Below are 22,463 nucleotides of genomic sequence, written 5' to 3' on the forward strand. Positions count from 1 at the left end.
TTAACTGAGGCGCCAAACAATAACAATGGGATAACAACGGCAACAGTTATTTATTTGTAGCTCAAAAAATGAACAGAAGTCACAGCAATTAATGCGCACAGTCAAGTAAAATATATAAAATGTGCAACAAGGATTGACACAAAAAAGGAAATACGAGTATTTAACATTGACATTGGCTTTGACACGAGGATAAATAAAAAACAGCAAATTACATGAAAAGCTTCGTTTGATACTTGATCTGTTTGCACTGAGCTATTAGCTTAAAACCATTAGCAGTGGGCTATAGACTGATTGACCATCTGATTGACTGACTCAATACATAACCTTATTGTAAACCTTAGCTTTAAGTTGCATTTCTTACAATACTTTTTGCCCCACTTACAATCTATAGAATATATTTATAACTCTTAATCCCTATGATCGACTGATTGACTGACTAAGAGCACACAGGAAAAGCCGTAAAAGTTAGGCTGCCAATTTTTTCACATACTCTCTGTCACACGTATTTATAATTATCTATGCCTATCAAAAATAGGTTATCATAAATTTTGTTAAGTTTTGTATTGCCTCAATCCATTGTAACTAAATCCAATCAATTTTTACTGCAAATTGTTAATGATAATTATTTGTCGTTTGATCTTTTACAGCTGTCGCTATTCATATACCATATTAAGAGGTAAGTGTATCTAAAATACACCCCACACTTATTCACACACATACCCCGCTCCCCCTCCCCCTCCCATCACACACTCACTCGCTACATAACGAGCGCCATTCAGTTATGCTTTCCCAGGGGCTCATCGTATCAATCTTAATTTATAACAAATTTAATATGGTTGGGTTTATTTTTTATCGGATGGTGGCTGCCGACGCGTGGCAGCAAAATGGGAAGCGAATTCTCCTAGGATTTAGCCAACATGACGCCTCCACATATGTGTGTGCTTCTGGTTTCTCCACACATGCCACATGCAAATGTGCAATGTGCTAAAGTGGGCGTGGCTGCTTTTTGGTTACAGCTAAGCTTTGCTCTCGGTTTTTCTTAAAGAGTTTTCCCTACTTTTTCAGTCCTTGCAGCCATTGAATTGTGCTTGCCCCACGCTACATAAGGGCTCGTAAATATGCTACGGTGAAATTCGACAAAAAAAAACGTGTACAGCAAAATACACTTAAGTGATTTTATGGCGCCCATTTAAATGGTTTTTAAATCTGCCAAACGTAAAACGTAAAAATATATATGGAGGACCCTGCCCCCAAAGGGGGACTAAGCCATAAATTTGCAGCAAGGTTTTGCCACCTAAATGTAAGCTTCTCAAAAGAGCTCTCAAATGTATGCAACACGTGTAGGCATGCTATGTGTGTGTTCTGTGTGTGTATTGTGTGTGTGTTGTGTGTGTTGTGTGTGTATTGTGTGTGTGCTGTGTGTGTGTTGTGTATGCGCTGTGTGTGTGCCGTGTTGTATTTGCCTTCAAATGCGCTTATCAGCAACAAGTAGATGGAAGCGTTTGCGGTGGCCCAGGGAAACCGATTGATGAAAAAAACTCCAGTCATCGATAAACGACTAACAGATATCCTGCACTTAGCTCCGCTTTTAAATTTTTCTATTCAGGAAATGACAATTCACATTGTCTTTTACTGGCCGAGGTATGCTAACTAAAAACAATATTTGGTATACAATATTTATTGACTCTGGAGATATGAAGAATACTTTTGTCCACATATATCTAGTGTGTCTTCCTGCCCCTTGCAGACATTAAAGCAACAGCAATAAGCCCATTATTAGATATTTTCAATAGCTACAGGGTACAGGCACGTATATGAATGGGTCTTTGAGCTATTATTATTATTTGGTTCTACACAAGTTTCATAGGTACAGGTAACACCCTTATCTTGCTACTATAACTAGACCTTGTACAGGTTAATAACTGTGATAATGGCATGACTAAATTGTAAACTTTGCTGGTTAGTCGCAGCCTCAGTATACCCTCCTTTTCTGCTTCGCTACTAAGCATAAAGTATGCTCACTTTTTTGTTTAGACTGCTGTCTGCGGCTTATCAACAGCTGTCGTTTTGCTTGGACTGCCTTCTGAGGGAGCGCTCCGACAGAACGCTTGATTGACTGCCGGTGTCAGTCGTTAAGGCTGAAGCGGAGGATTGTCTGCATTTTGCGAAAAAGCACTTGAACTTGAAGCATGGCATACTTCAAGGCGTACATTCTGATTGCGTTGCCTTAGATAAATTATAACGTTAGCTGAATGACTCGCAGATACGCAGTCATTTTGTATGAAGCAATCGAATGGTGTTGATCAAATGATTCAGCGAAAGGCGCGGTAGATAGATGAATTTAAAATGTATCTAAAATACATAAAGCATTTGACCTCACTGACTGATTGATGAAAAGCGCTCGCCAGAAGCCTTAAGAGTTGGGAAGCTGAGTTTTTCACAATAGTTGTCTCTTAGGATGTACGTGAAGTTTTTAGTAGGGCTTGGTAAAAGTACTTCCGCAAGCTTGGAAACCTTTAGCCTCATATGTCTGATATTTAAGAACTCATTATGTCCTTAAGGCAGCTCGAAAGCTATGGCAATTTATAAAAAAAAACATTTCACAACTCTTAAGCTCGCCTCATTATCTGCGCGACAGGCATTCAATTATATTTGTTGAGCCGTCGCACAGTGCGTATACGCAACGTGCGCCCCGAGAATTGCTTTGTTTGCTTAGGCTTTTGACTGCTTTCGGTGAGTTGGCAGCAAAGTCGCTTGTCAATATTTACGCTACCAAAATAATGTATAAATAATTGCATGTCACTCGCGGACAAACAAACGCACATTTATTATAAATACATATACATATATACAAACTGGTATATACATATATATTTTTGTGGGTATACAGACATATTACTTCTCCCTTCTGAGCATTTCATTTAGGTGTTGACAGCTCTCGACACCGCAGCTAATCGGCAAGCTCAACTGTCTGATTTGACATTAGCATAATGACTGGCAAGTGGGCGTGGCAAAATGGTACAATATACTCGCAATAATTACATTTATTTACGTGGAAAAGATATGGCTATATTATCGCAGGCCTACGCTGGTAAAAAGTACAGGCACAACTTATGCCAGAGCACATCATTCCCATGCAAAATCAATACAGCACAAGCCAAATTAATAACACTTTTTAAAACTGTCCACACGTGTCGATGCAGGGAGGTAGGCCGTGTGAGGGGGGCACGAAATGAACATCGATTCGATTGCAGTTGACAGCTCAACTTAAATTATGCAAAAGCTGAAAATGAACGAGCAAAAAAATAAAATAAACCCAGCAGCAATTACCAGCGATTCGTTTTATTAATTAAGTGGCCAACAATTGACAGCCAGCGGCCGGAGATGGTCCGTGGTCCGTGGCAATGGCAATGGCCAGAGAAATGGCTCTCCCCTTAGGCGAGCCCAACTGACACTTATTGATATTGACAAAGGTTAAGACAGGTAATTTTGCTTGTAACAATGTAATAAAATACTGTAAAATACTGTAAAGTACGTAAGTTGAGAGCTTGAAGGTTGTATATCTCTACTTCTTTTTTTCATTCCTCTAGAGGCTCTTCTAAATAATAAATCAGAAGCCTTCAACAGTTTTTTTTTTGCCAAAAATTCCAATTTTATTAGCTTGACTATTTAATTAACTTTTCAGCAGAAGCATTTGGAAATTGGCTAGGATAAACTGTTCGTTTCCGTTCGTTTGTTTACTGTAAACCCAATATATTGCTAACAGACAGCACAAAGTGACCACATATATTGTTTACATTAAATAAACATCTGGCAACTTCAAAGCAAGCAAAGTTAGCACAAATTAAAATATACATTTAGTTGGTATGTTTAATAATAGGTGTCTTTTGGAGCCTCTGAAAAACAAGTACGAGGCTCTAGTCGGCCAGTTCCCGACTAGGGGATATCCCCAACCTTCTTCTACCAACACCAAATGCAGCAAAATATTTGTAAGCTAGAAGCTACATGTTTGGCTCTTAAGAGCTAACTTAATGGCTTAGCTTTAAAGGGCTGTTGAAGCTTTTAAACTCAAAGATGTTGTACAAATGGATAATAATTCCCTTACCAAAATCAATAAATTTTTTAAGACGGGAATTAATACTTGCCAGATCTTAGGAAATATTGTACATCAATAGTAAAATTCGCTTTTAGCCAATTATTTGGATCCATTGAAGCTGAAATCTTAAGGCCAATCATTTTGATAGCATATTAAGCCAAGCAAACTAAACTTAACCCTTGGTAAATATGTGTTTCCTTAAAAGTTTGCTTAAGCATCCAGTCAAAACAAGCTCTTAACTCAGTTCATACACATTCCCGAGCACACACACACTCCATGGAGGGGCTTGTGTGTGTGTGAGTGTGTGTGTGTGTGGACAGCGTGTGCCGACGACATGTCTGCAAAATTGCGAGCTTGTCGCGCTGTTTGTTGTTGCTGCTGCTGTTGGTTTTGCGGCTCATAAATCACAAAATTTTTGCGCGTGCGAAATTAATAAAAAAAAAATAAAAAATTTAAAAAATTCTGGAGGTGCCGAGAAAGAGAGAGAGAGAGAGAGAGAGAAAGGGGGAATAAAACTGAAATCCAAGCCAAAAGCAAAGCGCAATAAAAAGTTTTTGATTTTGGATCTCTTTATTTGTGTGTGTGTGTGCGTGCGGGTGAGCAAACAAAATTACAAAAGCCAGACAAACTGACGAGCAGTAGGGGGTTAGTTGGTTGGCGAGGGGAACAGGGCGTGGTCGCCGTGACAGCCAGACGGCGGCGGAAACGGAAATGCGTAACGCCATACGTGGCCACAGTCGAAGCGTTGTCGCGGTTGCTGTTGCGGTCGTTCTTTATATTTCAGTACAGCAAAAGTGCAAACAGTATTTTGATTAATTGCAGACATGAAACGGCCAAGAACCACAAAAGCAACAGCAACAATAACAATGTGAGTCAGGTCGAAACTGGTTGACTTCTCTTGTTGTTGGGGCCCTGAAACAAAAGCCACAGGCTGGCCGCACTAAATATAAATCTAGGCAGCCATAAAAGTGCAATAAAGAAAAAGGTGCTTTACGCTTGTATTACCTTTACACACACACACACACACAATTTCGCTTACAAACAAAACAAAAGGTTTTTGATCTCACAATGAAAAGCTGACTTGATATATTTTGATAAAATACAAAGTTTATTTGGCGGTTTTTCAAGCTTGGACTCAACATCTAAATAAATGACGAAGGATTGTGTTGGATAAATATTTGTATTCTAGACTGCAACGCGGCATTCCAATTTATATTTTACCCTCAATCGAACCTTAAATCTAATCGAAACCCTAACCGAACCATGGGCGCTTATATGATGTAAAGAAAATGCTTTGCGAACGATTCAATTCTTTAATTGAGGCATTTGAAATAAAAACAAAGAAAGTTACAGATTTTTTTAGAATGGAATAAATATCAGATATTCGATATATTTTCTATACTTAATGTTTGCATAAAAAATCAAACTCCCATTATAAGCGATAGTTCAATTTTGTTCAACTTTGGCTCATATATTAGAAGCTTGTAAAGCTCGTTATTGTGAATATATTTGGCAAGACAATTTGTTTATACCAAAACTTAATTTTCGTATCTGTCAAAGAATGTTTTCAAATGTGATAAGTAGCTCACATAAACAATTAATATTCTTTAATATTTATCTTTATTATAGCAAAGGGTTAACCAGGGCGCAATTTTTATTCGTTCTTGGCTCTCGTCTAGCTACCTTTTTTGATGATTATAAATGATTATGTAAAAGAACTGAGTGCTCGCTCTCACATATATTTTGGGTTCACAGGCGAGCGTAGAGAGTTTTAATTAAAATTAATTAGAGTGGTTAACATTTTAAAACTGGGCAAAGAGCTTAACAATCGCCCAGTTAATTAGGTGTTTTTTTTTCCTTTTGCCAACTAAACTGACGTAATTGAGTTTGGGGCAGGGGTAAAAGGGGAGGCGACTGGAGGTGACTGTTGCAAATGTGAAAGCAGCAGTTGGCCAAATGTGCGAAAATTGCCAGAAAATTGCTATAGAGACTGCTGCCACAGGCCCAAAGATTTGCATACACGAGCTGAAAGTGAGGCACATTCAAATCAATTATGCCCCCACCGCTCCACCGCGCGCTACGGTCCCTCTCCACCGACAACCGGCGCGCATGCCAATCAGCTAGTCAGTCGGGCAGCCAGCCAGCCAGCCAGTCAGTCAGTCAGTCAGTCTGTGGGGCAGCTTGCATTTCATTCTTTGAGTAAGTCAGCAAGTCAATCAGCGGAAGTTTGTCTCGTCACTGTGTCGAGCTCACAGAAAACAACAACAAGGCGTGCCATTTCGGATCGACTTGCAAATACCCTGTATACATCGCAAATTTCTTAGTTAGATGCACACAAGCGGGCAAGGCCTAAGCTGTGCTCATTCCCAGCACCATGGAAAAGCCCCTCTTAAATTCCGTAAACAATTTTGCAGGCATTCAATCGATCCCATATACCAAAAATCAAATGATATACATTAAATACAAATATATTTTTTTGTCCCATCTCGAGTGTAAGTACCTCAAATGTGAAACATAGTTGATCTTAGCAAACTATCTGGTAATATACCCCTCTTTAAAAATTTCCAAAGAGTACGGAGTATAACAATAGATTTCTGCTGTTCTCAGGTTCTACTTTTGCGGCGGCCTATTGCCCTGCAGCAGCAGCAGTATCGGCAGCAGCTGCAACTGCAACTGCAACGCTTTCTCGTTCGTCCCACTCTCTCGCTGGCTGCAATTTTCGTAGCCAAAGTAACTGTACTTGATGTGCGGCAATTTCATTATGCAGATCGACAGCTGCTAGCCGTCGGTCGCGGAGGCGGCAGCCTTAGCCTTCCAGTTAAAGTCATCTGCCGCGGCCCTTGGTCATAGATGGCTCTCGGGTATATGTCTGTTGCTTTGGTCCGCTCGTCTGTCATCCAAGTTTGTTGCTTTAAGCCTTGCTCTGTCTGCCGTCTGCTGTCTGCGGCATGCTGCCTTCTGGTTTTTGTCTGCTCTTTCAATTGTGTTAGCCAACTTTGGTCACAAAAGCGGCGACAGCACAAAAAATTAACTTTACAAAGGACATTTGGCTATTGCCAGCGGCAAACTGAACATAATTTGAGAATATTAGCTATGATCAGGCGTTTGTCGCAAGGAAAGAAATATTGTGGCTATTAGTTTAATTGTAATCAAACTTCAAACAATTTACGGAAATAAAAAGAAGAAATATTCATTTCAGCTTCAACTTTAGCATAACATCTAAATATTATGTTCATACATACCATATTTCTTTAATATAATCAGAAGTTAGGTTCGTTTCCGGTAATATTAATTTAAATATTGCTTTAAATATTACTATTAATTTAAATATTACTATCAAGTCAACCTTTAACACATCCACTTGCAAATAATTTATTATACTATAATGGACAACATTCTAGAAAATGTTGTACTTCTTTATTGAAAACAATAAAAGTTTAGGTATTTAAGTGAAATTTAAGCAGGGTTTGAACCTTGGTGGGGGATAATCAAGGCTCGAACCCTCAAACTGACGGATCAGCCACATAACTATTTTTAGTCTTCAGTCTTAGTCTCTATACATTTCAATATATATATATATACTAGCGGGTATAACCCGGCCTTGCCCGTGGCACGTATGTTATAAAATCAATATTTTTAAAAAGCTTTGAAAATGATTTTGAAACTGATCGGACAAAAAAAACTTTGAAATGCATTTTCCACCGAAGGAGTTTAGATTTTGCGAAAATGTGAAACACGTCTCAAATGATTTTTCTTATAGATCTTTGGAAATAAATTTGAACACAATACGTCATCCACCAAATCTTCGACCCCCATTTGCCCCAAGGAGGGATGGATTTTTCAAAAAGTGTGCAACACCCCTCAAATGAATTTGAACATAGATCTTTGAAAATGAGTTAGGGGCCGATCGGATGGTAAACAAAAAACTTTCATACAACCGTTTTCCGCCAATTTACTACTGTTGCGGGTGGAATTTCCCAATTCGATCAAATACGTATTCATTAAGTTCTTATGGAGAGCTTTTAAAATAAGCTTAAAGCAAATCGGACATAACTTAAAACTTCGCACAAAAAATCTTTGAGTCGCATTCCACCCGAAAAAGTTTGGATTTTGCGAAAATGTGAAACACGTCTCAAATGATTTTTCTTATAGATCTTTGGAAATAAATTTGAACACAATACGTCACCCACCAAATCTTTGACCTCCATTTCCACCAAGGAGGAACGGATTTTTCGAAAAGTGTGAAACACCCCTCAAATGAATTTGAACAAAGATCTTTGAAAATAAGTTTGAGGCCGATCGGATCGTTCACAAAAAACTTTCATACAACCGTTTTCCGCCAATTTACCACTCTTGCGGGTGGACTTTTCCAAATCGCTGAAATACGTATTTATTAAGTTCTTATGTAGAGCTTTGAATATAAGTTTGAAGCAAATCGGACACAACTTAAAAATTCGCCCAAAAAATCTTTGAATCGCATTCCCCCCGAAGATGTTTGAATTCTGCGAAAAGTGAAACACACGTCTTAAATGAATTTTCATATAGATACTTGGAAATAAATTTGAGGCCAATCGGATGGTAAACAAAAAAGTTACATACAAACCTTTTTCGCGATTTTTCCACACTTGCGGGTGGAATTTCCCGAAACCCCGTCTTAACGTGCACCTACATCACATAAGGTAACTACAGTGAAAATTTCAGCTTTCTAGCTCTTACGGTTTGGGCTGTGCGTTGATCACCAATCAGTCAGTCAGTCAGTCAGTCAGTCAGTCAGTCAGGACAAACAGTTTTATATATAGAGATTCATGTGAGATTCATAAATTTGCCCTTACGATTTTTTAATACATTGTTTTTTATTAATTACGCAAACTCTATGTTGTAACTTTTTATTAAGAAAATATCAGGTACCAAAAAAAAATTTGTAATATTTATAGATTTACCTTAAGAACATTTTTTTACCCAATTTCTTTTACATTTTTAATTACGCGCTGACTGCGCAAACTTTGCCGAGTGCTTTCTTTGTTTTCCATGGGTTTGGGTTTTTCTTAGGGGTTCCAGCAATTAACGCCATTGCGTTTCGTTAGCGTGTTTTGTGTCCTCTTAGCCAACTGTTTGGCTGCCCTTGGCCGTGGTCTCTTATTAATTTGGCCAATTTGAGCGGCGGAAGTGTAATGGCAACACACAATGCCAAAAAGCATGGCAAAAATTAATTAAATCTCAAAATATATATACACGCAGCACAATTGCAAGCGTGTTTTGTCGCCGTCGATATATATCGACAAAGGCCTCTTTCCCACACACAGCTCACAGACACGCACCCACAGCAGCCGCAGACACAGTTTCCCACAGTTCGTGTCGGCAGAGGCTTCATCTTTAGACTCGGCCTCATCTGGCGCTGTGTGCGTCGCCGGCTTGGCTGCGAAATTGTTTACGACCAAAGCCAAAAACCAAGACAGGAAGCCATCAGAGGCCATCGGGCTTCCAAAGAGTGCGCCAGTTGTGGTTGTTGGAGGTTTTTTTTTTTTTTTTTTGTTATTTTTATGGCCGCCGGTTAGGTCGTATTATTTATTTTTAATTTTTTTTGTCGGCTGCCTTTGTTTTTGGCTCATGCAAATTGGCATTTAAAATGCTACGCTTTTTCGCTGTTTACTTTGATAATTTTATTATTTTATTATGACTTTTTCATTGGCATAATCAAGTTGTTGACGCAGCGCGAAAATTATGTGCGAAAAATTGTGCTTCGCAATTAAATTATTGATTATATTATTTTTAATACAGCAAAAGCATAAATAATATGCATAATTTGTTAGGCTTCAGCAAAGGTTTCCCTTTATTTGTATTTACATTATATTTGAAATGAATTCCTTTGGGCTCTTGGGGTAACAAATGCTGAAAGAAAAGGTTTGGGTTATGTTTAATTGCCTTTTTGGAATTTAATTGTGCTTCATACTATAAATTTGTTTGTTTGCAAAGTACAAATTGGAATTAAAACCTGTCTTTAGTAAATAATTTTAATCTCATCCGCCCTCAATTTTATTGCTATCTCTCTCCCTCTCTCTCTCTCTCTATGTGTCTTTCTGTCTGTATTTAACATTGAAGGTTCAGAAACAAGCTCGAATTCTCTTCGCAACCAGCTCAATTGAATTTGTTATTGAATCCCAGCAGGTTTTAGTTCAACCAAAGTTCTAATAGTTTTTAATACACACAAATAATTAATTATAGGGCTTTAAAGGTCACATTCTTCATAGTTTAAAGCGTTCCATGACAGCGTTTATAATAAATTCAACATACAAACAGAAACATAATCAGGATCAGGGCACTTCGAGTGGTTCTGACAGTGTCGGGACTGCACTTCAATTGAAAGTCAAGTGTTTTTGAAAATTCTGTCAGCATTTTTGCAGAGATTGTTGAATTACCAGGCAGGAAGAGTGTGGGCAGAGGCGGGGCCAAAGTGGTTGGTTTCCAATTTATTGGATTGGCGCTGCAGCATCATCTAATATGAGATTAAATTGAACGTGCCAGCGCCCAGAATCGTGGTCGCGGTCGCGGTCGTGATGTAGCGGCTTAGCCCGCTGACGCCCAGCTAGTTAGCCCAAAGGCAGTTGGAACTCCGGCGAGAGCGGCCAGCTGCAGTCTCCTCCCAATCGCTGCGTAGAGGGTTTCATTTCATCAGCAACAGGCGCAGCAGCTCCTTTCAATGGCTACCAGCCACAAAATGGATTATTATGTTAATTACTGTCATGTCACGTAACGTCATGCTGCTGCTGCTGCCCAGGGGCGTCTCCCCCAAAGGGGGTTACGCCAAAGGGGGTGTCAGCACCCATGGCAATGCAGTTTGGCATCTGCTGTTGCAGCATTAAAGCGCCATTCAACTGCAAATTAGCACACAAAATATGAGCACCATTGCGCAGCTGGCAAGCAAACAGTCCCTGTCCCTGTCGTCCCCTCGTCCCGTTCAACATTGCGTATACATAATGTGCGTTCGCCTGCGTATTATTTGGCTGGCATAATAAATTTAAATTATTTCCATTGGCACGTGCACAACAGCGTGAGCAAAGGAAATGTGCAGCAGCTTAAAAATGTTGCGAAACGCGAAGCAGAAAATGGCTCGGAAATGTAATATTAACGAGAAATAACGCTTAAAAAAAACAAATAAACTTGTATAAAAATGTGTTTTAAATTTGGACCCATATTTTAAAATATAAGTGGATTTATTCGAATATTAAGTATCAAGAATCCCATTTATTACGAATTTTAATTCAAATAGCGATAACCTTTAAAAAGAACTTGCAAAAATTGTTTGAAGCTCTAAAGAAATTTTTCAGTTTTATAATAAATTATTTTATTACCGCAGGAGTCATTTTCTTCCATTTTGGTCAACGAATTTTAATTTTAATCAACTAAAAAGAAGTTATTTTAATTTAATAGTAAATTATTTTAAGAACATAGAAGTCTAACCAATTTTTTCCCTTCTTTCCCATTTTCAACTTATTTAAATCAACGAATTTTAATTTTAATCAATGATTGCTTTTAAAAAAAACCAGTAAAATCTATTTGTAGCTCAAATGAAGTAAATTTAGTATTATAATAAATTGTTCTTATAATAAATAAGTCCAATTTTTATCTGCCTTGAGCTTTATAAGCCTTTTTAATTCAAAAAAAAGCTCCTGTTCTCAGTATCCTCTTCCCACTTATCAATTGACGACTATCAATGCCTGCCCTCAGCAGGTTAAAAGATTGACATTTTGATTTCGTAAGAAATTATTTTAATTAATTAATAAGCCTCAAAAATTGTGGACTCAATCAGTAATTTGTTAGAAATTGTTCAAGATTCTCAGAGATTGGCACAAATAAGCCGCCTTTTTATTAACATTGTGTTCAGCCGGCAATAAAACCAAGAGTATCGCATAACAAAAACAAATTAAGTATCTTGTAGATTTGTTCATTATTAAATTAGAATTTGAAAGAATGAGTAGAAGAAGAAGAACAGATAACAAAGACCGTCTGTGAGCCAGTTTCGGCTTTTGGCAACGTTTCTGGCGCATGGCCAAGAGCCAAAGCTAATGCCATAGACGTAATGGTGGCAGCCGGTTTTGATACCCAATAAAAACGGTTAAAGAGGGTATATATCACTTGTACAAATGTATGTAAAAAGCGAAATTAGGCATTGATATTTGTTGTAGAGGTGATAAATTAAGAATGATTACACTTAAAATGATTGATATATGTCGAAATTGATAAATAACGATAGGTTTTGATATTATAAGAGCTAGAGATACTAAGTTCGGTATGTGGGTTCTCGTATAGCTTATAGATAAATATTATTTCATTGATTAAATTTCTTATCTTAAAGGACTTAGATTTTGTATAAATTACATTTAATTGCCATATTGGAGCTGTTCATATTAAGAACTTTAGTATATATTGAATATGATTTACATTACGAATACAGGGCACCTACTAGTCGGTCACTTTGGCTTGCTCTTGGTTCTTGGCGGAGTTTGCCGACGAGGTCGCAACAACGTCAAAATCTGACGTGCGCGCATCGCCGAGAGCCAAACAAGGCGCAAATAATAATAATCATAATAATAATAATATTCATCATATGAAATAATACAGAAAAATTATGTAAATCGCCGCCCCGTAAAAGGTAAACTGGCCGGACAAGAAGTTTTCTTGCGTAATGCTTTTGCTGCTGCTGCCGCTGCAGCTCGTGACGTGAACCCAGTTGAGATTTATTTAATTAGCTGCCCGGCCGAGCACAAAAAACTTGACGCGAACCCGCTTCATAAATTGGGCGACCTTTTCTTTTTTTCTCTCTCATTATTTTGGGTGGTATTATGAAATATTATTTTAAACAGTTTTTCAGCTTCCAACCTTGCGCCTCGCAAGTATTTACATAATTAATTCTATGTAAACCCAAGCCCGTTCCGCCCCACCCCGCCCCGCTGCTGTTGCCAGCTAACTGACACTTCGGGCCATGTCCCGGCGTGGTCCAGTGTACAACTGCTTTGATATGTAATTAGTATTTATGGCTCTAAAGGTGTGCACGGAAAGAAGAAAAATGTCACCAGGTTTTCAGTTGCAGTTGCTGTTGACAGTTGACTTCTGCTGATAGCTGATGAGCGGCAGTTGACAGGCGGAGGGCGCTATAATTATATATACCTTTACAAAGGGTGTCACAATTTGATCAGTTATTGTGCAAGGAATAGGAGCAGACATCCCCAAGCTTTAAAAGTATAAAGCTTTGTGTTCTTGCAGCTAGCACTGAAATAAGTTCCTCTATATACAGCTGATTAAACTTATCGTATCTCGGACTTTAATTAGTTCGGAAAAGAATTTTTATATGCACAGTTGGCCAAACCAGGCCATTTGAGAAATACAATATGTTGTAACCCAGGATAGCAATAATATCATTGGAACAATCGGGTAAAAGCTTTCATTTTCGAGATTTCGGGACCAAATCTTCAATTAGATTCTTTCTTATTTGTCAGCACGATATCATATCATCGATCCACAAATGTGATTTGGGTGTGATTTTTAATTCTTAAGAGCTTCCAAAGTAAACTCGGAAATAATATCAAAATTTAATTGATATCTATTGATCGAATATGGTATATTTTTATGAAAAAATGAACTTCCTAGTAATATATCATGACTAAACTTGTCTTTTACGAGTTATATATATTCAATACATTGGATAATTGTGTGGCCTCTCGCATCAACAAATTAAAATATTAAGTTTTATTCATGAAATAAATACCGCACATCTGCCGTAGGGTATTTAGTCTTCGGCACGCGAAATCTAACTGGTTCCGCCTGCCATTTGACAGGCACATGACAAGAGCTCTCAGTCAAGCAAGCAACGTGGCAAAGCAGATATCAAAGTAGCTAAGCAGCTAGAATTAACTAACTATTAAACTACCCCTTAAAAAATTAACAAACGTTTGTATTTTCTTTATGAGCTTAAATTGCATTCCCACGATCTGTTTAAAGGAAAACTCTTGACTGCCAGTTGGCTAAGTTGGCTAAGCAAATAAGCTGGCACTTGGATCAAGCTAAGCCAGATAATAAAAAAACAATCAACAAGCGGCTGTTTTATCGTGTGGACATGACTCAGTTTTATGAAGCAGATGGCAAGTGACAAGCGCAGCGAATACGCGGTTCCAGTTGAAGATAGATGAGCAGTTGTCATAATTAAGATGATGATGATGGCGACGATGATGATGCCGCCAAACGGAACTATGCGTCTCTGAGGCAAGCATCAAAGCGTTGCAAATGTGCGCGGCAAGCGCCCACGCCACATTTAAGGGGACAGAGGGGACTTTTGTCGGGCTTAGCGCTTACGTAAAATGCATTGCGAGTTGGCAAAAATAATTTTTCTAAAAATAAACCCCAATGGCAACTTTTATCAATTATAGTATTTGCTTATTGCAATTGCGCAGAGGATGGCACAAAAAAAATATATATATACGTACATATATATTTATGTTGCCCATTTTTGATTTACCCATTGGCCAATTGTAGCTAAGCGGCTTACCAAACTAAAAATCAAAAATAATAAAAATAAAATACTTAAAAAAACCCAGTTGACAAAGGGCCTCCCACCAAAAAAGCGTGCAATTGTCTGCAATTGTTTAAAGTACAATTTTATGATTGTTATTTATTTGCAAACTGGAAAGCACGTGAATGCAGACGAGCGAGATGTAAAGAAAACTTTTTACTTTTGTTTTTTTTTTGTTTTATAATTTTCGGAGACTTTTTTAATTGTGTGTTTTTAATGAATCGCAAAAGTTGTGTTTGGTTTTATTATTGTTGTTGCGTGTTCAAGAAAGTGTTGCGAGCTTTTGTCGCACAGACACAGTTTGTTTGTTTGTTTGCTTTGTTGTTATACCCTGTACGTATTGAATATGTGTTAAGAAGTATAGTGAACTAGTGAAAATATTGTGTAACAGACAGAAGGTATTTTTAGTGTAGTGAGCTAAAGAGCAAAATGTGTATATACTCAACGTAGGCAAAGGAAATTCTAGATGACCGATATCTTTCTATGGCTCAGCAAAATCGATAAATATCGACTTCCAGTTGTTGTATTATGAGCATATATCAAGGATTTTAAGAACTGGGACTCCCAATGAGTTTTTGATCTGTGATTCAGTAAATTTTATATTTTTCTAACACCATCGATACAAAACCCTTCTTTAAGCTGAACATTTTTTAACAATCGAAAAACAGAAGTTTTTTAAGTATTAATTTGTGCGTGCAGAGTATCTACTAGTTGGGCACTCCCAATAAACTTACTTGTCTTCATTTGTTATGATCTGTAAACTTGTGCATCGTTGGGTGTTTAATAAGCGGAAACTTCGCAACACCTGACTTTGATAATGCAGTCACAGTGCGTGGCAAAAGTCTGCAGTAAATTGTGTCTGGCATTTAAAAAGAAAATGGGTTTTGTTTTCATTGTCAGCATAATTAACAGGTTTCTTTCGAGGTGTCACATGGCGTATACTGAATGTGTCTTACGTGTTGCGGCAAGAGTTGTGAAATATTTGAGAGAGTTCTTCAAATGAAATGATCATGAACAGATTTTTATATAGGCAGACTTCTGCCATAATTGCCACAATTGTAAAAGTTTTCGGTTCGCTGGCATGAAATGAGGTTTTTGTTCTAATTACCTGGCCAAGATGAGTTCTTTTTTTGTTGTGCCTCCCTCCTTAATGGGGCAATTAGGAGCAGTTGATTGCTCACTGTGACTGGGCAGATAGAATTCCTACACATTTCCATTGGGTTTTCTGCTGCCGCTGTCTTTTCGAAAGTGAAAGTCTAGCTCATTGAAAATTCTTGGAAGCAGTTCCCACTGGCAACAGAGAGTAAAGTTTATGCTCGACTGATTTTAGAGCACAGCTATGCAAATTTTATTTTGCCTAAAAAGTTCTGAATAAAATCCCAGTTGTTATTGTAAAACTTGTTTGCTCTATTAAAGCAAACTATGCAGAAAATACTCTTAAAAGCAGAATTGGAAGCATTTGACTGATTGACCGATTGACTGATTGACTGACTGAATGATTCCTAATCAGCGCACAGACCGAATGCTGTATTCTAAGAATCTGAAAAGTGAACCTCTTGTAAGGTTAATGAAAACTACTATTGCCAAATTCCTTTTGCAAGGATGGACTCTAATGGAAAACGCTTGTATGCAATTTTATTGTTTTCCATTTGATTGCTTTCAAACTCATCTTTGTGAAAAGTAATTGGAGACGTGTTGCACAGTTCATTAAAATGCATTTCCATTCGTGGAAAATGGGATTCTATTCCAAGAAGAAAAACTGATTTCAATTTTAATTAAAAATACTTTGCTGTGCTTAATGCAGCTAATACTTGCACAAAATTGTTTTTGTTACTGAACTTAAGTACTTTGCAGTTATCTTTAGTCTCGTAATTGAATGTCCTGTAGCGAAGACACAAACCCCACACAAAGGAAGGGCCGTTGCATTTGTAACTTTTTGTTGTCGGCAGCTGTTGCAACAGTTGTCGAATGACATTAGGGCTCCCCTTCTTGGCAGCCCTCTCCGATGCTTGTGTCATATAAATCACAAAACGCACTTAGCACAAATTGTGAAAGTTGCAAAAGTTGATGCCACAAAAAGCGGAGGCAACAGCATCGGTGGCATCGGTGGCATCGTCGGAGGCAGCCCTAGAATTTTCTTTCCCGGCTTCACTGCGCAGTTGAGCAAATTAAAAGATAAAAAACCGCAACCGGCTGAGAGTCGGAACATGGCCCGAGGGTTTTTCCAGCTCCAGATACAGCCCAGAGACCCAGAGACCGGCTGATGCGGCCGCTGATTGCGGACGCACGCACTCGCCACACGCTGTGGCAGGCACGCAAAAAGTTGCTCAGCCAAACTAGTTTTCTTTCTTGTTGTTTTTCTGTTTCTTGCTTTTAGGCAAAGTTAAATGTAACGTGCCGTAAAATGACGGCACAAGAAAATACAGAGGAAACCAGATAAAAGGGAGATACATATTGCCAGTACGAACATTACATACCCTGACATAAATACTTATTAGAAGAGCAGCTACGAAAGCCAAAGATGAACGAGGCCTGAAAAGCAGGAGCGAGAAAGTCAAACATGGGTCTATTTTAACACAAGCAAAACGAGCTTTGTATACCCTATCATAGGTTAAATTACTTGATTGTAGAGTAAAGCAGTACACTCTATTTAGCCTCTTAAACAAGTAAATTCGATTCTCTCAGTGTTTTTGCCAACTGGCCGACTTAGTTAATATACCCTCTTAGTTGCTATAAAAATAGCATAATTATTGCGCGCTCTTAGTTCCAACGAACCGAGGGCAGTGGGTTAACGTGCTTGGCGCCCCCTGGCGGCAGCGGCCTCAACGTCTGCGGCTGCATTACAATTGAAGTTTTGCGCATTTCGAGTATATTTTTCTTAGTTCAGTTATAAATTTGATTGCTTTTATTTGTAAGCAAAAACGAGATAACAAATAACAAAAATAAAAAACCGAGAGACGGAAAACCGGTTGCTTTTGCCGCTGTTTTTGTGGGTGTATTATGGGACTTATTGTTGTTGTTGTCCCGATTATGCAATGCGTCGTGTCGCCGCTCCAAAAACAAAATACAAATAAGTAACAAAAAAAAAAACAGTTGTGCAAACTTACAGTGGGACACAAAACTAAAACGGCTGCTGCGCTTTGTGTTTTTGCAATGTAATTGTAAGATATGTACCTCCGCTTGGCGCTCCTGCCCCTACACACAAAAACGATCCAACCAGAAAATCACACACACATACGCAATCTGTTCTCTCTAATCAGCAAACAAATTTGTTGACATGTTGGGCAAACGACTAGAAAAAGCAACAACAATAATACAACCACAACAACAACAACACACACACACAACACAAAAGCAAAACAGAAACAGAAGCAAGGCAAATACTAAGCAGCTTTTGCTTGGCTTTGCTTGGTTTTTGCTTTTGAGCTGCGCCTACTTAACTGTTCTCGTTGTTGTTGTTACTCTTAATGTTACGGCTTGCTCATTTGCTGCTTAGAAGAGAGGGGAGATGCTAGGTAGAGGTAAAACTCAACGAAATGAAGAGCCAAAGCGTTTTGACCCTTTTAGGTGCCCATAAAAGTAGCCCAACCTTCTATGAAGAGAAGGAGTTTGAGGAAGATAAAGAGTGAATGGGACAGAAGGGTAAACAGAGGGGGAAGGGAGAGTTGAATTAAAACTTAAGCTCGTTTTAAGAGATGCTTTGATAAAATGTTGCTTGCAAAAAAAAATAAAGTTCGGGGCTATGCAATTCACAATCCAAAAAAATTTAAAATGTCGTCTACTATTAATACAGGTGCTCCTAAAATCATGGGAAAAAACGGATTAAAAATAAATAAATGCAAATAATTATGTGTGTAATGGAAGCCTAAAACGAACTAATAGAAATTAAGGAGCACCCGTTTTATAAATGAAAATAAAAAGAGATGAGTATAAATGTGAGTTAGTAAAATACCGTCAAATATTTTTGGTAAACTAATTTATATTTATACTCTGATTATAAAGTGAAAAAGGTATATTGGAATGTTCGTCTAATTATCTAATGTATTATCTATATTTCCTTAAAGTCCGTTTAAAAGTCTCTGTTGCTACAGAACTGTGAACAGAGGGTATTAGGCTCTGGCTTGTTTAAAAATAAGATTAAAGATAATGCTATAATTAATTATTTTTAATATAAGCTCTAATATCACATCATAATCTTCTATCTTTCAAGTAAGTTAGAACGGCTTGCACCCGACCGCGCATATAAGGTTCGGGTTCCATTCACAGCGATAAATGTGACCTAGTTTTTTAATTAGGTAATTCTTGTTTGATGTCAGTTTATGGACAATTGTCTGATGCAATCCCTTAAAAGTGCTACACTTTATAACGGCAAATCATACACGACACACTCAACCACCCCGCACTCCGCAAACTTTACGACCACCGCGACGTCGACTCACAAACAAAATTCGCCCGAAACCTTTTTGCGCACGTCAAAGCGGCTTAACTTCAGCTTGAATTCACAGCGTGAGCGAAAGAGAGTGAGAGAGATAGATAGAGAGAGACAGAGAGGGAGAGGGAGAAAGAGAGTAAGTCAGACGTACGCACATCCGTTATAGACATAACGAGCCCATTGGCATTACTCAAGCGACTGTCTAAAAGGGGCCCTCTCTCTTCCGCTCCCCTCACCCTGTCACATACATACATACGTAATCCCATTGCACTTTTGACTCGGCTCGTCTGCTGCTCCATATAAAAGACAGCGGCAGAATCTTATTGCTTCCGTTGCTGTTGTTGTTGCTGTTGATGTTTTTATACCCTGTAATGTAGAAAATTATGAAAATAGATTATTTTGCAACGGCGGAAATTATGCAATCTAGTTTAATCAGCAGCCGAGGTGGTTTACCGATAAGTCAACATATAATATTGAAATGAATAAATATATTAGGTCATTGATTCTGTGGATATATTCACATATTTAAATGCCATCTTTAAGCAATGTTATATTTAAAACAATCGGACAAAAACCACAGAAGTTTTAAAGAATTCTTTTTTTTTTTGTGGAGAGCTAAGTATATACCTAATGTAATTTTTATTGCGTACAGGGTAACTTGCCGTCGGGCACACACTAGACTAGAGCACCTATTTCTTGTTGTTGCTGTTTGATACTTTGTTGCCGTTGTTATCGTTATGGTCGTGTTGCCCATGCCTGTTGGCTGTTTTGCTGTTTGCTGTTTGCTGTTACCTGTTGCCGATGCCGGTTGCCACTGGTAGCCCCATTTCCTTTGAGTGCATTAGAAGTCAAGTGAATAAACAGCAGCTGAAGCAGCAGCAGCAGCAACAGCCGCAGCCGCAGCAACAAAAACGTGAAGAAGAAAAAGAAGCTGAAGATAAAACCGTTGCTCGCATGTTGTTTGACTTTTTGGTCTTGGCCTTAAAAAGCGTTGAGCTAACTTGTTGCGCAACAGCCACGAAACGAGACGAGACGAGACGAGGGGTTGGACTGGGCAGGGAGGGTGGAGTAAGGTAGGTAAGGCAAGAGTTCCCCAGTTCAAGAAGAAGCAGCTGAACCAAGCGAACTGAAGACAAAGTTGGAGCTGGAGCTGGAGCGGGAGCGGGAGTCGCAGTCGGAGTCGGAGTCCGTGTCGGGGATTGGGACTGTGGCACTTGGTCGAGTGCAACGAGTTTATTTTTTAGTCGTTTATTTTTGGGGGGTTGGTTGTATTTGCTGTTAGGCAGCAGCTGTTAACAATTGTTGTTGTTGTTGTTGTCGTTGTCGTTATTGTTGGCCTGTTTTTCGAGCCGGCTGCCTGTTGCACTTGTTCTCGTTCTCGTTCTCGTTCTGGTTCGTTGGCTACGTTTTGGGTTGGTTCTGCTTTGGTTCAGCTTAGCTGGTTTGCAATTCTGTTTATTGTTTTTATTTAAATGCAAATTATGTTGCCTGGCTGTGCGAGAGCACATAAAATTCATATATTTACGTTTACGTATATATATTTAATATTTGCATGTACATTTCGAAATATTTGCCATCACATAAAAGCTTTTTGGCACATTTTCTGCTTTTCTTAAATATTTAATAACACAATATGCCACAATTCATAAGCTTATATTCAACAGACACTATTTTATTTTTCTTTGCTCAATTTAATTTAAAATGCCTTACCTTAAAGTAAACTAAAAGCCAAAATAGATTTAAATTTAAATCATTTTAAACTAAACTGAGTAAAATGAAAAGAGCTTTCCTTTTGCTAACTTCGTTAATAGTTATAATAAAAAGTATTAAATAAATAAATTAAGTGTTTAAAATATACTTATGCATATACAAGCACGTACTATTTTGTTAATTGAGTAATATAATAACCAACTATTAATTGATTAAAATCAACTGGAACTAGGTTTTAATCGGCAAATTTTCACGTTTACCTGGCACACGCCCCTCCACTGAGCCAATTAAGAGAAAAAGGGAAAGAATTCAAATTTCAAGAGCCAGTGCATAAATATTGAAACCAAACAGTTTTAATTGAGTTAAATTGTGAAAGTTGATTCAATTACCGTATGAAATTAAATTAAAACAATTTTTTTTCCGCAGTGTATGTTATGCATAGAACATAAGTAAATTTGATTATATCTGCTGTACATTTACAACATAATTAAATCCCAACTCGCAGTTTCCCCGTTTAATTGTATTTTTTTATTGCTGCTGCTCTTTCTGCACCCCGCTTGCGTCTCATCAACCCAGAGTTCTGCTCAGGTGTCAGTTTCAGCATCAAAATCTTGCCCCGCAACAATTGCAGGTTGAATGAACTGTGAAAAAACTTAAAAACAACTACTACAACAATAACAGCTGCCCTGTACGTAATCGCAAAGTTCACAGCAGTCAAAAATCTGAAGTAAAATAATATGAGAGAAAAATACAGTCCAACCACAATTTGTGCGATGCGATCTGCCTGGGAACCTTCTCAACAGTTCGTTATTTTGTTGTTTCCATTTGCACACACGCAACACTCATTTAACATATAGTTATTCATATTCACATTCATATTCATATTAATATTCATTCATGGCAGTTGTGCACGCTCTGCTTTTGCCGGACTTTATTTACGTACATTAATCGAATTGAGGCAAACAAATTCACGGCGTCATGCCTCGAATTTTTTACCGCCCCCTTTTTACCTGTTTATTCAGTTTTTATTACCTTTACTGCCTTTTTTATTAAAAGAATTTTATGGTAAAGCATTCGCTTGAATTTACTTAATAATTGAGCGTGTTTTTTGCCATCGGTTTGTTTTTAATTATTGTTTTTAAAACCCTAAAATGTATGAAAGGAAAAAAATTTAAACTATTTTCAGCTTTGGCCAACATTTATAATTACATAGCTTAGTTGCCAGTGGCAACGAAAGGCAGGCTGCGAGGGGGTAGGCGTGGCTGGAATTGTAGAGGGATTTACGTGTGTTGGCAAACAGAAGCCCAAAAAAAAGAGAAAGGAAAATGATTTGAATGTAACTAAGTAAAAGATACACTGCTAGGTAATTGGGTTAAAAACTGTCAAGGTTTTAATTTATTTAAAAAAAGTTAACTAAATAAATATGTATAGAGTATTTTGGGTTCAAGAATAGAAAATGCTTAAATGTAGTAATTTAATAAACTTTAAAAAATACATAAAACTATGGGAATTCATTGTTTATTGCCTGGGCTGTTATTATTTCTATTTGTATTTTACAAGATATTTTTCTACAATCCCATGGTTCTATGATCTTAAATAAGTTTCCTTCAAGCGATAGTTTACTGTCTTTTATGTTAAGGACTTCAGCTAGACGAATCAGA

The 22,463-nt window shown here is 37.9% G+C and overlaps 1 long non-coding RNA gene across 1 annotated transcript in view; it reads left to right on the top strand.

Annotated features, from left to right (window-relative positions):
• Positions 1–22,463, top strand: part of LOC135439300 (uncharacterized) — a 47,798-nt gene that overhangs the window by 15,297 nt on the left and 10,038 nt on the right. The window contains exon 2 of the long non-coding RNA XR_010438024.1: positions 648–676. This is a non-coding gene — a long non-coding RNA (uncharacterized LOC135439300). The remainder of the gene's footprint in view (positions 1–647; positions 677–22,463) is intronic.

This window comes from Drosophila montana, unplaced genomic scaffold (genome assembly GCF_035044405.1).
Source record: "Drosophila montana isolate Dmon_TW-CO22-7 unplaced genomic scaffold, ASM3504440v1 contig_402_1, whole genome shotgun sequence".
NCBI lineage: Eukaryota > Metazoa > Arthropoda > Insecta > Diptera > Drosophilidae > Drosophila > Drosophila montana.